Genomic DNA, 25,461 nt, shown 5'->3' on the forward strand with positions numbered 1-25,461 from the left:
TCTCTATTATTATCCACAAATTTTCTCTTCTCCTTTCTTTCCTACTACCTCAGTTTGCCAAGCCTTCATGCCTACTAGAGGAAGGATTGCAAACTTAGATCTGGCCACACCGCGCGAGACTGTTTGGTGATTCAAATCATCGAAAGAGGTAGGGGCATTCCATTCCTGTATTGCTGCTTAGGAATGTGTGATGCATGTATGCACCAACAGTCTGGATATGTGAAATTATATATATATATATATATGTGGCTGTGAGACTAGATACATGTGTGATATATAGTGAATTACTACTGTACAAAACATGTGCATTATCATATTATTATGTGATTTATTTTAGATTTGTGCAAACCGAAAATAAAAATGCATGATTAGATCTTATCGTGATTTAACATGTGCATTATCATATTATTATTTGATTTATTTTAGATCTGCGCAAACCAAAAATAAAAATGCATGATCAGATCTTATTGTGATTTAACATGTGCATTATCATATTATTATGTGATTTATTATAGATCTGTGCAAACCGAAAATAAAAATGCATGATCAGATCTTATCGTGATTTAACATGTGCATTATCGTATTATTATATGAATTATTTTAGGTTTGTGCAAACCAAAAATAAATCTGCATGATCAGATCTTATCATGATTTAACATGTGTATTATCATGTTATCATGTGATTTGTTTCAGATCTGTACAAATAGAAAATAAACATGTAAGATCGGATCAAATCGTAATTTCATATTAGACCTGTCTAGGAAATTATGCATAACCGTGTCATATTCGATTTATTTTTTTGATCTGTTTCAATTTTTTTTTATGCATACTCGTATCATAGTTTGATTTATTAGATAAGTCATGAATATATATATATATATATATATATATATATATATATATATATATATATATATTCATGACTGGGTCATATTTTTTTTTTCGAACGACAAGCTGGGGTTAGGCATACCCCTACCAGATAACTCTTAAGCCCCATGTGGCAGAGGGATTTGAACCTGGGCCTTCAACTTGGCACAGGGCCCCGCTTACCTCATATCTTGATTAGAAAACAAAATGAAATATAGCTATATCCTTCATGTTCAATATATGTTATAAATCTGTCAAGGAAAAAAACATGAATATAGATTTCCCCTTTCATGTTTGATTCATGGTGCAGATCTGTCATAAACCTTTTTAGTATGGTAATGCATACACTTGGATTTACGCTGTAGTTCTGTTTTTAGTTTTTAAAAGACATATATAACACATCATGATGCTCAATCACAATTTGATGAATGTCATAATAGAAATAGAATATTTAGTTTCCTCATTCAGGATAGGGTATATCAGATCAAAGAAAATATATATATGATCTGTTCATAGCTTGATGTGTGCCAAAACAAACACAAAAAAGATAATACTCACGCATGTATGTGAGTAACGGTTTGATAGTATCGAACTCTTAGAAGTTTGTCTTGACTCATGGTGGAAACCGTGAATCTGTCCAAACTCTATGAGGACATGGAACTGGTATGTATAAAGGTTATGTCCCCCCCCCCCCCCCACAAAAAAGAAAAAGAAAAAGAAATTATACATAAATTAAATATGTGGCACAAACTCACTGGGGCTGGGCGCTGCAGACCAGACCAGCGAGGTCTGCCGCAGCCTAACTTACCTTGGAAGCTAATATATAGAGGTTAGTTATGCTGTGCGTCGTAGACCCGGAGGATGGGGCACTGCTGCAGCCCAGTTCATATATCAAATGAAGAGAAATAAATATATTTATGGTTTGGGCAAGAGCAGTTAGAGCACGTCACCTTGTGCTGGGACGTTGCTTGCTCGAATCCCAAGGATATGGTTGTAGAACTGGTAGGGTCAGACTAACCCCAGTTTCCTCTATCAAACAAAAGAAATAAGATACAATAAAATATCTAAACTGTATTGCAGACCGGCTGGACCTGTCAACACTCAGCCGGCTGCCAAGAACAGCTCACAGCCTGTTGGTCACAACAGACCCGTTCTACCCTGACAAACAGAGGCAGCAACAATTGCACCTAATTTGAGCTTGCCTACTGGACGTTAGGGCACTTCACCTTGTGTTGTGACGTTGCGAATTCCATTCACGATAGTGTAATGGTATAATTAGTAGGCATATGCCTAAACTCAATTTGCCCTAGAAAAGAAAAGAAATAAAAAACATAGCATGTTGTTGTGCATGTGAGTTATCAAAATGACTTGACATGTAATAAAAGACTATTAGGCGAACATGAGCCAGTGGGTTGCAGATATTTGTCTGAGTGCTTACGTGCACCTTGATGAACCCGTTTATACTTGTTACCACCCGAGGGCGGGATAGAATTTTGGCATCTCTACAGGATGCAATGATATGAACCAAAGTAATATACAAACCAATGTAAACACTCTTAACAAAAAGAATCGGGATTTCTGAATATACTTGAAAGATGGTATATGTTACTGGATTTTCTAGGTTCTGGGTACACTTAAAAGACAGTGTATGTTACCAGACTCGTGGTCTACATAGATAGGTAGACGGTACAAACTTCGGTAGACATTCTTGTGTTTGTGAGAGAGAGACATCTCACCCAGTCCTCAATCCTTGAAGTTAGGAGGACAAAACTACCAATGTGTCCTAGGTGGTATGTCAAAGTCTTCTACAGAAGTTTTCAGGATACACCCTATTTTCTAGTTGTGCCATTGAGGAGTACTCTCTCGGTCGCGAACCATTTTATTTAGGTATCCGTATGACTAGTCACTCAGTTCTTTTTGATAAAATACTAATAAACCCCCAAGTGGTCTCGGTTTACTACGACATTTAGTCTGTGCATACCCACAATGAGAGTTAACAAGACAAACTTAAGTATTTACCTTTAAATTATAGTATTACATGTGTTGTAGTTTAGATATAATGATACTTGGATTTGGATGATCATTGAAAGTGTTAATGTAACTAGTTGGATATATGCAACCATGTACGCATAAATTTCCGATAGTTGTATGCTTACCTGAACACTGTGCACATATACTGTTATAGAATGTTACTTACTCAAATGGGTTATAGTCTACTATCTTGTTGTTTTCTTTTGTAGGAAGCGAATAAGGTTACTGAGCGTATTGTGGGCGTTATTGTGAGTAGAGCCATAATATCGAATATTTACCATCCTACGAAACTCTAATAGATTATATGAGTTATTATTATCAATTCATGTAATGAGCATTTGACTTTTAATTTATTGAATAATATTTCATGTGGCATGAATCATCTCTGTTATACCCTGTAACTCGCCCAACTGCTTGACTTAATGACTAACCAATTTTTTTGCTGTGATTAAAAAAAAAATTCCTAAAATTTTTGAGTCAAATCTTTGGGGCGTTGCATTGCCAATGTCGCATTACCCAAGCGCCAATGAATCAAATGGCCAATACCCCTCCAACCCATACAATGCTTTTCCATTATAAGAACCACGTAATCTGCCCAAATAAGACCATAAACTTCTGTTGGAAAGGCATTTCTCTGATGACACTACAGGAAATCTGTTGGTAAGGTTTCATTGGCTCTCACTTTGAGCCAGTGAAAACTGGTTTCACTGGCGCAAAAAATGTGCCAGTGAAAGTGCTTTTCATTGGCCAATGTAAATTGCACCAGTAAAAAGCTTTACCGACAAGGCACAAGGCTTTTACTGGCGCACCTACTGGCGCAGTTGTTGCGCCAGCAAAACAGAAATTTCCTGTAGTGTGAGACCAGCCCAAAGGAGTCATTTGTTGACATGCATATAGCATTCCGAATGTCCGATTCATGTATGTTTTAAGGTGTTGCACACCAGCTCCTCCCATCTTTGTCTAACAAATTTTGTTCCACTTGATGGCCGTAGAAACTCCCTCATCGCCACTTCGATAGCATTCAAAACCGAATAAGGAATCTTAGAAACCAACATCTAATGCAAAGGTACTGAGCTCAGAACCGTATGAATTAAAGCTAGCCTTCCTGCGTATGAAAGTGGTCGTGTCCTCCAGGAGACTTTATGAATCATCTGGCCACAAGAACTCACCTCCAGTCGGCCAGCAAACAATGGGTTCCTCAAATACTTAAATGGAGGTTGATCTTGGGGCCAGCCCAACACACTGAACACTTCCTCGGCCTCACCATCAGTTGTATTGAGCACCACCACTGAAGACTTATGCCCATTCACCAACATGCCAGCACTACATTCAAATTCATTTGAGGATGCGAACCAAAGTCAGCACAAAGCCAAGGGCAGCTCGACAAAATAAAAGAGCATCATCAGCGAAAAAAATATGACACATTTTGTGTCCGTTTGGGAAAAGACAAAATCGGGAGCTCTCCCTCCCGCTCAGCCATGAGCAGCCGTTTGGACAATCTTTCCATCACTAGAATAAATAAATAAGGTGAAATTGGATCCCAGTGTCAACGAATAGGATTTACCCAGACCCGACCCATACCAAACCCTATAGGGTCCAGGTATGGTGATAAATAAAAGACCTGATTATGACCCGGGTTCGGATCCAATGGTCCGATTAATACATGGAATAAATTTTGAAATTTTATACTAGACCGGGGCAGACTTGAGTTCCGATTAAGGCCTCCAATTTTTCAATTTAAAAATGAAAAAATATTATTTTACCGGGGCATGGCCCAGGTCTGGTTCATGTAGTTCTTATCGGGTCTGGGTATGATTTATCTTATAGTAAGTCCGATTAGACTTGGGTCAGAACCGATATCATACCTGAAAATCGGGGCCAGGTCTTGTTTCACCTGGGTCCAAACCAAACCCGACCTGTTGACACTCATATCCCTACCTTTATCTCCCACCTTAAATATTAGTTCCCTACAACGTTGGTCCGCATAACTCTTCTGTCAACTCTGGGTCATTCGTAGCGTATCACATATCATATGAATCTGTGCTGTGTAATGTTGCAGTACAATTGGTGATTCTACTATTCGCTCACAAACCTTATCCCAGTACACTAGTAATATGCAGGATCATCCATACAAAGCCTCGAAAGGTACCATTTCTATGCTCTAGTCATAGCTATTGTTATACACAAACTTAGCCAAAACTACATGCAAGTCTCAATCACCCTTCCAATTCAACATATAGGCTCGTAACATATCCTATAGAGTATGTATGGTCCTCTCAGGCTGACCGTTAGTTCAGGGATGAAAAGTCGTACTAAACTTAATACCCCAAAACTGCTATAATTGTTCCCAAAACTGTGAGATAAAATATGGGTCACAATCAGAGATAATCGAGAAAAGGACTCAATGTAATGGTATAATCTCCTTAACGTACAAATTAGCTAGGTACTCCAGAGACTGACTGATTCGAATAAATAGGAAGTGTGATGATTTCAAGAGTCAATGTACTATCACCCATATAGCATTATGCTCCCTACGAGTTCTAGGTAAGTGCACCATAAAGTCCATCATGATGTCGTTTCAATTCCACTGCAGAATCTCAGTCTACTGCAACATTCTACCCTGTCACTGGTGCTCAATCTTGATTTACTGACAAGTCAAGTATCATGAGACGTACTGTGCCATGTCCCACTTCATGTTGTTCCACCAATACTTGTGCTGTAAGTCATTGAACATTTTTATGTTGTCAGGCTACATAGTGTACTTAGTTTTGTGAACCTCATCTAACAACTATGTCCTTAACTAATTTCTGATATTTTCTCACCTATTTCTATGTTTCTGTCCAATACATAGGTTACATATATGTAGTTATAACCTAGAGGGTTATAAATGAATTAGAGTTATACCACACTTTTGCTGCATACTTAGATAAAATAATTAAACCTCAAAGATCAATACTTATTAGGCCCATCATATGGTGTCTGTAGCATTTTCTAAGTTCAACATTACACATCAAAGAATCAAATAATATCACAATAGTGAGTTTAAATATTTATGTTACAACATACTTACAGAGCATTGCTGGGTTGCTAGACGGGGGCCATAAACCAATAATTTTATCTCTGCTATGATGCCAAATTTATCTTTCTAGAATACAATTTAGTATCCCCAAAGAATCTTATCCCTTGACTCTAATACCAAGTCTGTAATGCATAATTTTAAGTAAAAATTTTATAATTTTTTTTATATACGAGGTCTCATATATGACATTGTCTTAACCGAATTAAGCTATAAGAAGTCAACTTGCACAAGCATTGACATTTACTAGCTTCCTAGAACAAAATATGAGAAAAGACATCCAACCGATAAAATCCTTTATTTTAAAATCTCATATACTTTAAAATTCACAGTGGAAACAATAATTTGAAAATGTTTAAACATACTAGGCGAGTTACAGGTATTTAAAACAACGTTAACAAACTATAAACTATTTTAAACCATTCATTCTATAATTAAATAATTTATATTAATGGTTCACTTAAATAAATAGTTATCAGAGTAAATAAAATGTATGAAATCTAAATGAAATAATACGTTCACATGGTAACCCCATAACATCCTGCAACTGCTTTTCAGCTCACTCATTATCTAAAAATTTTAAAAGTAGGGTGTCAGACTCTCAACTGGGTTTCAGTAGTATACACATTAATGTTGCATGCATATACAACAATAAGTATACATAAGTTTGTATTTATATAATAACATACAACACATAATAGCAAACATGTAACCAAATTTCAATAGTTAAATTTAAGGAAACATATTATCACAATATGTCACCATTAAATATTATATCATCACAAGAATGCTTTCAAGAAAAATAATAAAATAAACATAAATGCATAATGTAAAGTGATCCTAATAATCTAATTAATTATTTTTCTTGCTTAATCCTGTGGGCATGTAATGCCCCAAAATCTCAACTTGAAAAATACTTAGATTTTTAAAGATTTTTTTTTTGAAGTATTGCTCAAGCGAAAAACTATAAGGGAAATTAGTTGGAAATTTTGAGCGGGTTACAGGATGAACAACAAGAAGAAACATTTCATTACCATTGGTTTACAAAATGGGACATAAAGAAATTCTACATCATTTCTTTTACAAAATGTCTCCCAAAACAAGGGATTTCCCCAAAACCAACTACCAAGATCACAGAAGTCCAAAGTGTGGGTTCAATCCTCGGCCACACATCAGACGCCATCGTACCACTAGCAATCATCACCTGCATCTCCATAAAATGGGGTCAATACTCTTGCGAGTTGGTGAGATAATATCTATAATATACCATTTTATGAAAAATATAAACAGTAATAGCATGATGTGCAAATATAAGCATGGTATTCAATATAAAAGCACAAAAAAATCCAACATGATGGAACAATGAGAAAGATTTGCAATAATCAAACAAGTGCAACTATAAGCAAGAAACAGTAAGCAGGAAAAATACAACTTTAGCAGCATGATCAAAGATAAGCAGTAAGAACATTACCAAGCGACTAGCATGCTTACGTGATTGATAATTAACATTCAATTACAACAATGAGCATTTCAACAATTATAATTATGAGCAGGGATATACAACTTTAATCATAGGATTAATACTAAGCAGCGAGTGACATCATTGTATAACAAGCATGCATCTAGATTCATAAATCAGTGTAATTAAGCAATTAAGCAGTTCAACAATTTAGCAATTAACTATGGCAAAAATCATCAAACTCATAGGTCAGCGGTTAAAATGTTAGTTTAATCTCTCTGTCTTGATTACCCCCTTCGGGTATACGAAGGAATCTTGCACATGTAACAAATTTTAATCCCCACTTTCCAAGTGAATCATTTTATGAACGAGCAACTGGGCGGTTATCACGATTAGGCTTATTTAGCAACATTCCCTCATTCCAGGGTACTTAGGCCCATCTGGCCTCATGTTCTCCACAGGGCAACACAAACAACACAAACAACACAATAAGGTCTAGCCCGTCCATTCACGTGCTCTGGCACAACCAAGCCAAGGAGAGCACTTCGTCGGTGAAGGCGACATCAACATTTATCATTTAGGGGTGTATGATATTCTTAAACAAGTGAGCATGACTCATGAGATGGGTCCATTGCCCACACATAACTCGCCACGGAGTTACAACATTTCAACAAGATCCCAAACAACATGTCATAGTCCCTATTGTGGTGTTCTAGGTCCCGTTTTCATTTTTGGGACAAAACAAGTGTCAAGATACAATACACAACATGGTTTTCTTTTCAGAGAAGATAGTTGTTATCGTCGCAAAATTTTTCCCGTCTTCCCTTCCCTGCGGAAGAGAGAGGAAAATGTTTTCGTGATTCAAACTTGACCGGATTTTGGAAAATATTTTGAAATACTCGCCTCCGTTTTGAAAATTGCGGGAAAATCCATGGGATGGGGCTCGACCTGTCGGTATGAGGTTCGACCATTCCTGCCGCCTTTAACAGGGGTAATCGAACCAAGGACCAAATATATGCTTGACTTAGTGAAATTATTGAAATTGTGTTCTATCCTAAATGCACAGAGAATTCAGGCATGTGTCATGAGATTTTGTAAAATGTAAGATTGAAAAAGATGATGTATGCTTAGAAAACATTTGGAGTTGAAAAGCATTTCTCAAGAAAAAGATGGAAATCAATTTCTCAGAAAACTCAGACGAAGAAGATTTGAAATCTCGAAAAAGTTCATAAAGATTTAGAAAATCTTGAAGAAATGAGAATCTTGAGAAAATGGTAAGAAATTTTGAGAAAAGATGAACACTTGAAGAGGAAAAACACTTATCAGAAAAAATTCAGACTTTGAGAATTTTCTTAGGAAAATGATGGAAAATTTATAGAAAATTTCTTTGGAGAAGGAAATTCAAAACTTAGGAAATTGAATTCTTGAGAATCTTGTCTTTGAAATGTCTGAAAATCAACTTTGATTCTTGAGAAAGATGAGAAATTCCTGTTGACAGCATCTTAAGAAAATAATATTTTCATGGAAAATCACGGAAAAACTTTGATTTGGGAAATCCAACTTTGGAAATCTTCATAGTTTCTTGAGAAATCGATTTCCATGAAGTGAAAATTTCTTGAGAAAATCATGAGAAAAGCAGATGATGCCATGATGCAGATGATTTGAATGAATGAATGCACTTTGAGAAGATTTTTCTGATAAATTTGTTGAAAAAATGTGTATTAAGCCAAAGTAAATCCTTCACATATTCTGACTGTGGCCATGAATATGTTCAGGGTTTATTTGAGTTAATTCACAATATTTTGAAAAATTGGAAACATGATGTGCATTTTGAAGATAGCCTAAGAGTGTAGGCTCAATGTGACTGGTAGAAAGATGATGGATCTGGGTCTCATCCATATTCCGACTAGGGCCGTAAATATGGACTCCACCGAGTTCATCAACTCTCTAAGAGTTGGTGCACGTGCCATTCGTGTTCATCCACAGTGAATTTTGAAAATTGAGATATATGAATCATAGAATCAGGATATTGCAGGAATCAAACTATATGAGATGCATCCTAATCTAAACAGTAAAAGTAAATATTATTCCAAGTTTGATTGTTACATCTCTGACATAAGTCAAAATAAATGAAATAAAAAAATACAGTGTAAAAGAATCAGCATCCTCCAGATCTTCCTGCAAAATGAGAATTAGTACAAGGAACAGATATACAAGATACACAAGGAAATGGGCATATATAGAACATGTACAACGAAGATATATATATATATCAAAATGCTAAAATTTGTACTAAATGATATGTAACAATGGAGGTGTATTTATATGAGAAAATAGTTACATGAATGCTCATATATGGAAACAATTGCACATGAAGGGATCCATATGTATATACATAAGTATATATATATATATATATATATATATATATATATATATATATATATATATATATATATACATATATATATATATATATACATATATATATATATGGATATAGATATATACATATAATGAGAAAATACACATATTAATTGAAATTCCATATATAATGGGTAAAATCAGAAAATGCAGGATATATACAGTTTCTGTAGGTGATTTTACAAAATCGTAATTCCCAAATTATAATACAATTTTCAGTAAAATTGGGTATGGAGCTTCCCTATACATCAATAACAAAGCATGCAAAAGATGGTCTATAAATCATGAATGGATATGGATATATCCGTTCATGAATATAGCCGATTATCAAGACTGGGTACTTGCAGCAGAAAAGGAGAAGGGCATGGATACGAAAGTGATCCTGTAAGTGATGGCTGTGAAGGGTGATAGGTGGAGGCTGTTAAGACACAACACAGTGATAGTGCTGGATCGTACAGAGTATTGAAATATAAGCCTTGATGATGCTAGGGGTTAGAACCCGATGGATAAGGATGATGATGATTGGGCATCAAAGACAGGAAATGACAAAAAGAAGAAAAAAAAAACATGATCAAAAGAATGCTGTCAAATGAAAACAATGCTGTAAAATGATTACAAGAATGTAAAACAATACACAGGACATTAAGAAAATGTTCAAAAGAATGGAAAACAGGAAAAACAGGAATTCAACATAGCAAACAAAGAATGGAGAAACAAGCACAATACAGGAATTTTGAATACAAAATATAATAAAGTATTAAATGAAGAAACAAGAATTTTAATGAATTCAAAACAAAGGAAATTAGCATTACAGGAAATCAGACAATGAATCAAAACAGGAATTTGAAAATGACTAAAACACCAAGGAAAATAAAGAGAATCAGATGAATGAACAACAGGAATTCATGTGTGATGAAAAGCAGAACAAAACAAAGAATAAAAGCAAACAGGGAATTATTTGTCAACAGGAAATTGAAAAGCAGGAAAATAACTTGTAAACTAAAAAAAAAACAGGGAATCATTCGTAAATTGAAACAAAATATAAAACTTAAAACAACATCATACTATGCATTGAAACAGAAAACACTTGAATTGAAAAAGACGAAATTGAAATGCATTGTGAAACAGGAAATTCAAAGTTTAATGCAATGAATGAAAACAAAATGCAGAACAACGAATGAATGAAGATCATAAAAATGAGAATCCAATGCTGTAACAAATGAATCCAGAAATCTAACTAAAGAATCAACGAAAGAACAAAAGATCAAAGGATGAAAAAAAAATAAAAAAATAACAAATACAGAGGGACGACAGCCTGCTGAACCTCTGCTGCGGCTGGGCTGAAGGTAGATGGGCTGCAGTTGGCTGAAGGTAACGTGAAGGATGGTGATGCAGCTGGATGGAGCTTTTGCTACTAAGCTGAAGGAAAGGGGCAAAATGTCGGCTCCCTATTGGTTGATATTTTGAATTGATCTTTTTAAAACAATTATTTTCAATAAAACTTTGGAAAATCGTCAACCAAAAATATAAAAACCGACTTTCCACAAAGTGGTAAGTACGAGTCGAATCCTCAGGGAACAGGAATTAATCAAGATATTTCTAGAAAATTTAATTTATTAATGACAATTGTCAATCTAAAATTATGAAACTAATACAAATACACTTAATCACTAAAATGATAATAAACAAGCAACTACTTCTTCTGCTCCACACCAAGGGTATTTCCGTCTTTTCGCCAATTATTCGCTCCTCACACTTGGAAGATAACCCTGGAAATTAAATATGCTTTACAACCTAAAAATGCAGAAAAATACAGAGTTAGTATTCTATTCTAATAATGCAAACAGTAACTAACACTAATTCTAATTTTACGAAAATACTAAAACAAATGCTACTTATCAAACAAAAATGAAATAAAATACTAAACTAATTCTAAAATTAACCAACTTACTTCTACTAATGCTGTATGATGATTATGAAACTCCTAAAATGCAGCAACTAATGAAAACAGGCCTAAAATGCCGAATCTAAGGAAATTACGAAAATGCCCTTAACTAGTGTAAAATAGCTTTCTGACAGGTTATCGGAAAACCACGGTTTGATAGGGCAAACGAGGTCTGATTTTCCCGAAATTTGTTCTGTTCTGCAACTGACAGATTAAACAATCTGACAGTTTTTACAGAATGAAAAAATGATATCTGAAACTCCATATATAAGCGTTTCAAATCTGGGAAAAATCAGGATATCGACAGTCCTGTAATTTGAAATCCAGAAAAAGCGGTTTTTGCAAAACGCTTAAAAATCAGACCAAATCAACTCCGAATGAGTTGAAATTTGGTATGCAGTCAAATAACACGTCAATCAAGTGAATAGAATAAATTTTTTTGGAAAATACAGAATTTTTGCATAGAAAATAATGCTGGTGCGACAGGGCAAAAATCTGGTTCTTATTTGAGTGCACTATTCACTATGTGAACTATTTTACCCACTAAGAATGTAATCTACAAGCAATGCAAACTTAATTAATTCTATATAACTGATTATATGACATGCATGTTATGACTATGCACTAAATGAAATACTAATGCAATTACAATCGAAACACTAAATAATGTAGTTAAATATATGACTAAATGATGTACCAACTATAAACTAACTACACTATACTAACTAACTAATCAACAAACGATAAACTAACAAACACCCATCAAATCAACAAATATAAATTTTAGCTAAACAATTAAAGAAATAACTACATTAGCTAATCTAAAATCACTATGAGTTAAATCTAAAAAATATGGGACTAAAATGGAACAATAGGACACGGGTTCGACTAGGACTAGAGTCGGTTGACTTCAATGGACTCGGTTTTGACTTGGGTAGGCTCGAGTTATGTTTGACTTGACTCAGACTAGTGTGGACTCGGCTAGGTTTGGCCGAACTAGTTGGGTTCGGTTTTGGGATTGACTTAGTCAACTAAGATTGGCTTGGTTTAGGTGGGCTCGGTTGACCTAAACTTAGGTTGGGTTGACTGGGTTAAGGTTGAATCGACCTCGGGTTTGTCTTGACTTTGACTTAGGCTAGGCTAGGTTGACTTGACTAGACTCAAAGGGATGTAGACTAGGGTTTGACTCGAGTTAGGTCTTGGTCTTGGTTGACCAAGCTTGGGTTAGGTTGGACTAGGCTCGAGTTGTGTTAGGTAAGGCTTAGATAGGGTTGGACTAAAGTTTGACTAGGGCTAGGTCTAGGTCTTTGACTCGGTCTAGGGTGGACTTAGTCAACTAGGTTCGGGTTGATTTAGACTCAACTAAGTTTGACCCAACTTAGGTTTGACTAGGCTCGAATGGGATAAGGTAAGCTCGGTTTGAGTTAGGTTGAGAGAGATAGGCGGTCTAAGGTGGACTCGACTAGGGTTTGACTCGAGCTAGGCTCGGTCTTGACTAGGTTAGCTGGGCTCGGTTCCTATGCTTAGTCAATGGAATTAACTATATTAGTTAATTCTAAATGACGCTAATTCACTAGGGACGGTTAGAGGGGTAGGCACACAATAAAAGCTCAAAGATAATTTTGGAAATTGATAATTCCAAAAATCGTCCTTCTAATGGGGAGTTACAACCTTAATTAGCTTTTAAAACCAATTTGAAAACTTGGATCAATGCAATTTCCCAACCCAAGGTAAGTTAAACACCTACTTTGGAAATTTAATTGATTTTCAAATTGGCTTTTCAAATCTCAATTTGTAACTCCCTATTAATAGGCAATCAAGACTTAAATCCTTCTTTAAATATCCCACACGATTTTTGAAACTTAACTCTTTCCAAAACTTTCCAAATTTCAATGCCTTAATTGCCTCCCTTCTAAAAAATCACCACCTTCAATTGGCTCTACTTTCTAAACTAAAAGAATTAACTCTACCTAGGGAATAAAAGGAATTAAATGGAAAATCGATTTCCTAGGAGTTAATGCTAACCTAATTCCCAAAACCTACTTAATTAACCCCTAAAAGCGGCTAGAAAAGAAAACCCTAATACATTGAACCTAGACACCTTCCTAACTCAACTAATGACAATTAAGACTTTCTAAAAAAATCGACCAAGAGCTCAAGGGGAGCTCTAATGGCTGCCGCCCACCTTGGGGAAGAAGAAGATTCACACGAAAATTAAAAATAAAAATATAAATTAACAAAAACAATAAAACTAAATAACCACTATTTTGATAAAACTAAATTAGAAAATAATAAAAAGGACTCCTAATTACACAAATGCTAACAAGAACAGCACTATGCTGGAATTAAAAACCTGAAAAAAAGAAAACGTGATTTTTGTAATTTTCTCAATAGACTCAAAACACAAAAAAAAAATGATTAAAACAATTAGTTAAATCAATCCTAAAACAATGAAATGACTAACACAAGTTTATGCTACTGTTAACATACTAAACACACAGTAAACCACACGTCTTACCAACCTAAACACACTCTTAACGACAATGTAAAGATCGGCTAGAATATCTCTAGCCGATTTTTTCTTTTCTTTTTGAAAAATGAAAACAAACAAGACACAAGCACAACCCACGAATAAAATGAATTAAAATGAACTTTTATAATTGAATTTTCAGCGAAACAACTCAATACACATGCTGGACATAAAAAAAATCAGAACAAAGAAAAATATTTTTGTAAAAATCAAGAATCGGCTAGAAATAATCTAGCCGATTTTTTTAGATTTTTGCTTTTCAAGTGAAATCAAAAGCACAACTCACCACTCACCGACTAAGATGAATAAAAATTGATTCTTTTCTAAGTGGAGTTTCAGTAGAACAGACCCAAGAACACCTATGAAAAATTTGAAGAATCGGCTAGATGAAGATCTAGCCGATTTTAATGAAACAGATGAAAAATTTAAAAAAAATCGATTTCAATGAATCAAGCAAACAAATAAACCTAATCTAACGTGTTGGCTTATGCACGAAATCTAATCTAAGGTTGAAACAAAAAGAAAAACAAGAAACACTCAGAAAATAAGAAAAAGAAAACCACACACACTTTGGTTTTAGCTAGAAGAGAAGGAAGAGGAAGACCTACCTTTTGGAAGATCCGACGACCGGGGGGATGAAGAAGAGCGGACCGTGGCTGGAGATGGACGTCCTAAACAGTTCGAGAATGCTGTACTTCACCAAAAACGGCACCTTTTGCAGCTGCTACACGTTGGAGATCCACCGACGATGGAATGTGAGCCGATTCTCGATCGGAGGGTGTAGAAAGCCGGATGGAGGTAGGGCCGACTCACCTTGTTGGTGTGTTTCGCACTCCCGCACAAGGTTAATGGTCTCCACCTCTGCTACACCTGCAAAAATACAGAAAAGTGGTGAAAAGACAGCAAGGAACAAGAAAGAAATGGAAAGGAACAAAAGAGGGATCGAAAATATGCTTGAAAATCAAGCATAGATCGGTCTTCAATGGCCAAAACGTGGGGGAAGATGGAGAGGAAGGAGTTTCTGGAGTAGATTCACTGCAAGGGGCGTCCAAACACAGCCAAAGATGCCTAGGGTTCTTTAAAAAAAACTATTTATAGTTTTGACATTTTTCAGAAAGAAGGTTAAAAAATAAAATTTGCTAGGCACCACTTTATGGGAAGTTTTCAGAAAAACTTTTTGAAATGGATATGGATAGGCGTGTGGGTTGGGTTTTGGGCTTTCTAAGAGTTGATCCAAGGTCCAATTAACCTAATTGGGCCGGATATGGATCCGATCCATCTTGAAATCCGTGCCCAAACACTAAAATAGTGATAACTCTCTCATTTTAACTCCGATTTTTTCTGAAATTCAAACCATAGCCCCTTACTATCAAAACACATCTAAACATGGGTTTAAAACCTTAAACTTGATACAAAATGCATGAAAAACTTGTTTACATGATGTGCATTTCATGCATCATCAAATACCCCCATGCTTGAATGTTTGTTAGTCCCTTAACAAACCCTAATTATGATATGCACTGAAGACAAGAAATGCTAAGCATGAATGCATAATACTAACTCATTTTCGTAGGAATCACGGTTGCATTTAGCATATGCAACAAGCCCTTTAAACCCCTAGCTTACACTAGTGGACGAGTAAGGTCTCGTGAGGGTTTGCAGAGATGCTACCCACAAACATCAATGAAATGCGAGGATCATCTTTCAAAAATATTAGGCTCTTAAGAATGCAGTTGGAACAAATATTTCATGTAATTGACATTCTCAAAACAAGTTTAAAAATCTCATGCCGCCCCAGTAAAAATTCTTTTCCTTCACTTTTCTAATATTGTAGCTAGTTCATGATTTTTCTCTGAAAGTCAAGTATTCTCATGTTTTACTCATTTATTCTCACTTGTATATTTTCTGCACAGTAATACACATATATGCCTAAGCAATGAAAATTTTCTCATTCAGCACATTCTTTTTCTTTCATTTTCACTCTTTTTTTCAACTTTTGATCTCTTGCGCATTCTTCTCATATGAGCACTATTTCGAATAGTCAGTTTTCGTGACCCGTGTAGCGAGCTTTGGGTCAGTGACTCCCAAGTCGGCCGACCTTAGGGCACTAGATACAGAGTATCCCTCAGACTTAATTGCTCGAGTCACTAGACCTTCTATTCTAATAGTTTACGTATAGTCTTCCTCTCGTCCTGTGCAATGTCTCTATCTCTTAGGCTTTCTATGCAGTCCATGTAACAAGCTTTCGAACCGGTGGCTCCCAAACCAGCTGGCTTTGGGGCACCAGGTGTAAAACACCCTTCAGATTCTACTTACTCGAACTACAAAGGCCACAGATATCGACTTAGACAAGAAGATGATCTTCTTCGTTATCCTTTTCGTTAGAATACTCAAACACTTCATCTTGTGTCTGAGTTCCACTACTAGGATTCACGAAGACATCAACAACTAAACGTAGCTCTATTCTTTTAAACTCATTTTTCAAACACATCTTTTCATTGCTTATTTCTTTCACAAAACATACTGTGCATACTTATACTAAAGTGATTCAAAATTTTCTAACAATCAAATACTATCTTTTCTTTGAATTATCTCATAAACAACTACTCTATTTGACTCAATTCAGAAAAAAAAAATTTTATGGGGCTTAAAACTTTATAAACTGTTAGATTATGCCAAAAACAATCATATATGCTACAACTTGTTCTCAAATGCCTACTTTGATTATCAGTCATAAAAAAAAAATTTGAAATTTTTGTGTGCATGCATCTAAACCACCCCTCCATGCTTGAATGACACTGTCCCTAGTGGCATACAAAATGAATAAAAATGTAATGCAAATGCAAATGCACACTAAAAAACACTAACAAAAATATGGGAGAAAGGATAGATACAACCTGATTTGCCCCGAGCTTCTGAAGTTGATTTTCATCTGATCTTTGAATTCTTTGAAAGCTCTTCCATGCACCTGGTAACTGATACACTTAATGCTAAATTCATCCTGCATACATCAAAACCCAAGTTATCACATGTGAAATGAAATACTGAATAAAGGAAAACTCTGAAATGTAAAACAAATTAATGTACATATGATACATCCCTCTGGTCGAATCCTCATGCCTTCGTGAGATGCACTATCTCACACTCACCATCCTGCAAGGCATCTGAAATGAAGGGCTTCAATCTTTGCCCATTCACCTTGAATGTACCTTGGGTCATCGGATCGAATAATGTCACTGCTCCATGGGGAAATACTTCTTTCACTATGTAAGGACCTGTCCATCTCGATCTCAACTTTCCTGGGAATAAATGCAAACGAGAATTGTATAGCCACACTTTCTGAACTGGCTCAAATACTTTCCTGACAATATGCTTATCATGAAATGCTTTCGTGCGAGCTTTGTATAATTTGGCATTCTCATACGCATCATTCCGGAGTTCCTCTAATTCTGAGAGCTGCAGTGCTCTCTCTTTGCCAGCTTGGGTGAGATCAAAATTCAATTTCTTGATAGCCCAATATGCTCTATGCTCTAGCTCGACAGAAAGATGGCATGCTTTTCCAAATACAAGGCGATACGGGGACATGCCAATGGGAGTCTTAAATGCAGTTCTATATGCCCAAAGTGCATCATCTAAGCGTTGAGACCAATCCTTGCGGTCCGGGCGAACTGTCTTTTCTAAAATTCGCTTAATCTCCCTATTGGACACTTCAACCTGTCCACTAGTCTGCGGATGATACGGCGTGGTGAATCTATGATTGACAGAATATCTTCTCAGAAGAGAAGTTATCTGTACATTCCTAAAATGCTTGCCACCATCGCTAATCATTTCTCGTGGCACACCAAAACGACTAAAAATGTTGTGCTTAATGAACTTAAGCACTACTCTGTGATCATTGGTCTTGGTTGCCACAGCCTCGATCCACTTGGACACATAATCAACCGCCACAAGGATGTATAAATTTCCGAATGAAGGCGGAAATGGTCCCATGAAATCAATGCCCCAAACATCAAAAATCTCGACTATCAAAATCGGAAGTAAGGGCATCATGTCCCTCTTGGACATATTCCCAATCTGCTGACATCGAAGACATCGCCTACAAAACTCATGAGCATCCCTGTGGAGTGTGGGCCAATAAAATTCTGACTGCAAAACCTTTGCAGCCGTCTTCCTACTGCTAAAATGCCCTCCACAGGCTAATGAATGGGAAAAATTCAGAATGGACTGGTACTCCTCCTCTGGAACACATCTCCTAATGATCTGGTCTGCACAGTATTTGAACAACTCTGATTCATCCCAATAATAGTGCCTCACCTGAGATAGGAATCTCTCACGCTCATTCTTGTTCCAATGTTCAGGTATCTGCCTCGAAACCAGATAGTTCACAATATCTGCAAACCAGGGTAACTGCGGTGTACTGACTGACATGATCTGCTCGTCGGAGAAAGAATCACTGATCGGCCTCTGATCTTGCGTGGTCTCCACGATCAGTCTGGAAAGATGGTCTGCTACTACATTCTCGCTTCCCTTCTTATCTCGAATCTCGAGATCAAACTCTTGTAGTAGTAGAACCCAACGAATCAATCTCGGTCTGGTGTCTTTCTTATTCAACAAATATTTCAATGCAGAATGGTCAGAATAGACAACCACCTTCGAACCGAGTAAATAGGACCTAAATTTGTCCAATGCGAAAACTACCGCAAGTAGTTCCTTCTCTGTCGTAGTATAATTCATCTGGGCATCAGACAGAGTTCTACTCGCATAGTAGATCACATAGGGCTTCCTATCAACGCGTTGTCCTAAAATAGCCCCCATAGCATAATCAGATGCATCGCACATAATCTCAAATGGGAGAGTCCAATCTGGAGGTCTCAAAATAGGTGCAGTAATCAAGGCCTCTTTGAGAATCTCAAAGGCCTTCATACAATCCTCACCGAAAACAAAGGGCTGGTCTTTCTCCAATAAAGTGCAAAGCGGTCGAGAGATTTTGCTGAAATCTTTTATGAACCGCCTGTAAAATCCCGCATGCCCTAAAAATGATCGAATCTGCCTCACAGAGGTGGGTGGAGTCAAACGGGAAATGGATTCCACCTTCGCTCTGTCAACCTCAATACCACACTTGGACACAATGTGTTCTAGCACAATCCCCTCCTGGACCATAAAATGGCTCTTTTCCCAACTCAGGACGAGATTGGTCTCCGCACACCTACTCAGTACTCGAGCAAGTTTTTGGAGGCAATCTTCAAAAGAAGAGCCATACACTGAAAAGTCGTCCATAAAAACTTACATCACATCATCAATCATGTCCGAGAAGATAGCAAGCATGCACCTCTGAAAAGTAGCCGGGGCATTACAGAGCCCAAAAGGCATACGTCTAAACGCGAAGGTGCCATAAGGACATATAAATGTGGTCTTCTCCTGGTCATCAGGATGGACCGCTACCTGATTGTATTCTGAATATCCATCTAGAAAGCAGTAGTAGCTCTGCCCTGCGAGTCTTTCTAAGATCTGATCAATGAATGACAATGGGAAATGATCTTTCCTAGTTGCCACATTCAGCTTCCTATAATCGATGCAGACTCGCCATCCTGTAGTGGTCCTCATCGGAATTCTCTCACCCTTCTCGTTCTCAACCACAGTGAGTCCTGACTTCTTCGGCACAACCTGAATCGGACTGACCCACTGGCTATCAGAAATAGGGTAAATGATTCTGGCATCCAACCACTTCACTACCTCTTTCTTTACCACTTCCTTCATGTTGGGATTTAGCCTTATCTGCATATCCCTAAATGGCTTGACTTCCTCATCACAATGGATTCTATGCATGCAGAATGAAGGATCAATCCCCTTCAGATCAGCAACTCCCCAGCCAATCGCTGCCTTGTGCTCTCGAAGAATAGTCAGCAATCTTTGTTCCTGCTCCTCAGTGAGTAAGGACGAGATGATCACAGACAGAGTCTCATCATCTTCGAGATAAGCATACTTGAGTGAATCTGGTAAGGGCTTCAGCTCAAGTTTCGGAGGTGACTCGATCGACGATTTGGCGGGGGTCTCCGCAAGTGGTGGAAGAGGCTCCCTGACAGCTCCCCAAGGTGGTCTCTCTGACGACACTCTAGACACATCTACACTACTATTCTTCTCTATATGGTACAGATCTAAAGAATCCTCAGTAATGTACAACTCGGGCTGCTCCTCCACTAGATCATGTGCAATGTCTACATGAAAGCAGTCCATGTCTCCCGATGGTCCCATCGCGGCATTGAAAATATTCAGCTTTACCTTCCTATTGCCGAATGAGAGATCCATGGCTCCGGTCCTACAGTTGATGCACGCATTGGCAGTCGCCAAGAATGGTCTGCCTAAAATAATCGGAGTATGGTGCTGGCTATCTACTCCTTCCATATCAAGAATAATGAAATCGACTGGAAAATAAAAGTCATCCACCTTAACTAGCACGTCCTCCAAGACACCTCTCGGTACCTTGACAGAACAATCTGCCAGTTGAAGTGTAATCGGAGTCGATCTTATTTCTCCTAGCCCGAAAGAATCAAAGAAATACCCGGGCAGAATGTTCACGCTTGCTCCAAGATCGAGCAATGCGCGTTCTATCCGGATATTCCCTATGGTACACGCAATGATAGGGGCTCCAGGGTCCTTGAGCTTTGGTGGTGTCTGATGCTGAAGTACTGAACTCACCTGCTCAGTCAAATGGACCCTGTTAGGAACTCTCTCTCTAGATTTACGCTTCTGCGTACATAGTTCCTTCAGGAATTTGGCATATGCCAGCACCTGCTGAATCGCATCAAGCAAAGGTAGGTTGATCTGCACATGCTTGAATATATCGAGCATGTCCTGGATCTTCGCACCTTGCTTCCCTCTAAACCCGGGAGACTCTAATGCTTTGGGATAGGGTGGTGGGGGAATATACTCTGCTGGCTCCTCCTCTTTGTGAGAAGGCTCACTCCTATCCTTCTTCTTCTCTGAGGATGAAGATAATGATGATGATGAAGATGATGATGGGGATGGGGATGATGGCTGAGCCGACGTAGGTAAAACAATGGTCTCTGGCTCCTCTATCCTCTCTCTACTCTCTCGCTCTCGATGTGATACTCACGTCCACTCCTCAAGGCCATAACTGATTTAGCCTGCTGCTGTGTCTTAGTATGAAATAGGCCCCCAATCATCTGGTCCTTACCCTTCGGGTTCATGACAGCCTGACTCGGCAATGTACCCTCGGGTCTCCTACTAATAGCCTCAGCTAACTGTCCTATTTGCGATTCTAACTTCGCAATGGACTGTGTATGCGAGCTCAAAATCTGGCTACACTTCTCGAAGGCGTTCTGATTAGAGGTTTTCACCTCTTGGAATGCCTGGAGAAGTCTCTCCTCAAAAGATGTCTGTGGGGCAGACTCCTGCTGAATCGGGGGAGTGACAGAAGAAGAAGAAGACTGAGAATAGTTCGGTCTTTGAAATGACTGAGTAAAAGATGGTTGCCGAACTGGCTGAGAGGGTGTAGGCATCTGCATGGAAGACTGTGGATTCTTCCATGAAAAATTGGGATGGTTACACCAACCCAGATTATATGTCGATGAAAATGGGTTATTCGGCGGTTTGACGTAACCCTGAGCTGCCTGAACTTGTTCTTGAACAAATTCAGGGTACTGAGCTGCCGAAGGGCACTCAGTGATCTCGTGTGCCGGACTGGCACAAAGAGTACACGCCTGCTGTGTAGTGGATGGTCCTGAGAGAAGCTGGTCCAGCTTCTGAGCAATCATGTCTACCTTGCACTGTAGTGCAGTAGATGGACCAATCTCAAGAACACCAGCTTTCTTCTGAATGCTGGGTGTGGCTCTATCAGAATGAGAGCTCGAAGCATGGTGTGCCGGACTGGCACTCAGTGATCTCGTGTGCCGGACTGGCACAAAGAGTACACGCCTGCTGTGTAGTGGATGGTCCTGAGAGAAGCTGGTCCAGCTTCTGAGCAATCATGTCTACCTTGCACTGTAGTGCAGTAGATGGACCAATCTCAAGAACACCAGCTTTCTTCTGAATGCTGGGTGTGGCTCTATCAGAATGAGAGCTCGAAGCATGGTGGAGTGAATTCTCGGCCAATGTATCAAATAGCCTCCATGCTTCGTCCTCACTCTTCAGCATGAATGTCCCTCCACATGAAGAGTCGATCATCTGACGATTCTTGTCAGACAATCCATCATAGAAGCTCTGCACCAGTTGCCATTTCGGCACCTGATGATGGGGACATTTCCTGAGGAGATCCTTCATTCTCTCTCAGGTCTCATGAAAGCGCTCACCATCTAGCTCTGAAAAGCTAGTGATGGCTCTACGATATTGGTTCGTACGACCAATGGGAAAATATTTTCGAAGAAACTCCTGTTGCAATTGATCCCATGACTCTATTTCTACAGAATCTAAGGATTTTAGCCAATACTTGGCTTTGTCCTTCAATGAAAAGGGGAATAGAGTCAACCTTAAAGCATCATCATCGAAATTCTGTATCTTAACAATAGAACAAATTTCGAGGAATTCATCTAAATGTCGGTAGGGATCCTCATGACTAAGGCCATAAAAGGATGGAAGCATCTGAATAATGCTGGCCTTAATCTCATAATGCGGCGCTCCTACATCGGGTCTCCGAATGCAGGATGCCTGAACATAGTATGTGGGAATGAAGTATTCCCGCAGAGGGCGTGAAAGAACTGGGGGTGGAGGTGGAGGATCCATGTCAGCCATTGTTGCCGAACTTCGATGAGAATGTAAAATTCTCTCTGGGTTGTCAACAAATGGGTGTAATGGGGTTCCTAGACCTCGCCGACCCTGCATACACTGGTACTAAGACCAGATGTAAGCAAACAACCTAACTCTAAATCTAAACTAACACAGGTGCTAAAATGTAAATAAACAAATAACAGTAACTAAAAACAAACAGATATACTATCTAGCTATGTCAGAATCCTATACTAAGGAACAAAGTAAACTATTCTAAAATGCTAAAACAAATAAATACAGGAAATCACAAACTATGTTTTTCTAAAACCCACCTGTCTAATCGCTCCTTGTAGAATGAATTTCAAGTGAATCCTAGAAAAAAAAAAACAGAACGTGAATCCTATATTTACTAACTATGTTAATCCTATATTCACTTACTAATCCTACTAACTAAAAATAAAATAACTAATTAACTAACTAACTAAAACAAATTAATAAATCAAACTCTAAGAAATATAGTAATTAATTCGCCGTTCCCCGGCAACGGCGCCAAAATTTGATTGATATTTTGAAATGATCTTTTTAAAACAATTATTTTCAATAAAACTTTGGAAAATCGTCAACCAAAAATATAAAAACCGACTTTCCACAAAGTGGTAAGTACGGGTCGAATCCTCAGGGAACAGGAATTAATCAAGATATTTCTAGAAAATTTAATTTATTAATGACAATTGTCAATCTAAAATTATGAAACTAATACAAATACACATAATCACTAAAATGATAATAAACAAGCAACTACTTCTTCTGCTCCACACCAAGGGTATTTCCGTCTTTTCGCCAATTATTCGCTCCTCACACTTGGAAGATAACCCTGGAAATTAAATATGCTTTACAACCTAAAAATGCAGAAAAATACAGAGTTAGTATTCTATTCTAATAATGCAAACAGTAACTAACACTAATTCTAATTTTACGAAAATACTAAAACAAATGCTACTTATCAAACAAAAATGAAATAAAATACTAAACTAATTCTAAAATTAACCAACTTACTTCTACTAATGCTGTATGATGATTATGCAACTCCTAAAATGCAGCAATTAATGAAAACAGGCCTAAAATGCCGAATCTAAAGAAATTACGAAAATGCCCTTAACTAGTGTAAAATAGCTTTCTGACAGGTTATCAGAAAACCACGGTTTGATAGGGAAAACGAGGTCTGATTTTCCCGAAATTTGTTCTGTTCTACAACTGACAGATTAAAAAATCTGACAGTTTTTACAGAATGAAAAAATGATATCTGGAACTCCAGATATAAGCGTTTCAAATCTGGGAAAAATCAGGATATCAACAGTCCTGTAATTTGAAATCCAGAAAAAGCAGTTTTCGCAAAACGCTTAAAAATCAGACCAATTCAACTCTGAATGAGTTGAAATTTGGTCTGCAGTCAAATAACACGTCAATCAAGTGAATAAAATAATTTTTTTTGGAAAATACAGAATTTTTGCATAGAAAATAATGCTGGTGCGACAGGGCAAAAATCTGGTTCTTATTTGAGTGCACTATTCACTATGTTTACTATTTTACCCACTAAGAATGTAATCTACAAGAAATGCAAACTTAATTAATTCTATATAACTGATTATATGCAGATGCTAACTATAATAAAGCTAAATGAACTCTACACAAAATATGACATGCATGTTATGACTATGCACTAAATGAAATACTAATGCAATTACAATCGAAACACTAAATAATGTAGTTAAATATATGACTAAATGATGTACCAACTATAAACTAACTACACTATACTAACTAACTAATCAACAAATGATAAACTAACAAACACCCATCAAATCAACAAATACAAATTTTAGCTAAACAATTAAAGAAATAACTACATTAGCTAATCTAAAATCACTATGAGTTAAATCTAAAAAATATGGGACTAAAATGGAACAATAGGACACGGGTTCGACTAGGACTAGGGTCGGTTGACTTCAATGGACTCGGTTTTGACTTGGGTAGGCTCGAGTTATGTTTGACTCGACTCGGACTAGTGTGGACTCGGCTAGGTTTGGCCGAACTAGTTGGGTTCGATTTTGGGATTGACTTAGTCAACTAAGATTGGCTTGGTTTAGGTGGGTTCGGTTGACCTAAACTTAGGTTGGGTTGACTGGGTTAAGGTTGAATCGACCTTGGGTTTGTCTTGACTTTGACTTAGGCTAGGCTAGGTTGACTTGACTAGACTCAAAGGGATGTAGACTAGGGTTGGACTCGAGTTAGGTCTTGGTCTTGGTTGACCAAGCTTGGGTTAGGTTGGACTAGGCTCGAGTTGTGTTAGGTAAGGCTTAGATAGGGTTGGACTAAAGTTTGACTAGGGCTAGGTCTAGGTCTTT

General features: G+C 37.5%; 1 protein-coding gene across 1 annotated transcript in view; it reads left to right on the plus strand.

Annotated features, from left to right (window-relative positions):
• Positions 1-25,461, plus strand: part of LOC149843199 (uncharacterized) — a 242,517-nt gene that overhangs the window by 80,662 nt on the left and 136,394 nt on the right. The window lies entirely within an intron of this gene.

The sequence above is a fragment of the Nuphar pumila genome, chromosome 3, assembly GCF_984573655.1.
Source record: "Nuphar pumila chromosome 3, dmNupPumi1.hap1.1, whole genome shotgun sequence".
Taxonomy (NCBI): Eukaryota; Viridiplantae; Streptophyta; class Magnoliopsida; order Nymphaeales; family Nymphaeaceae; genus Nuphar; species Nuphar pumila.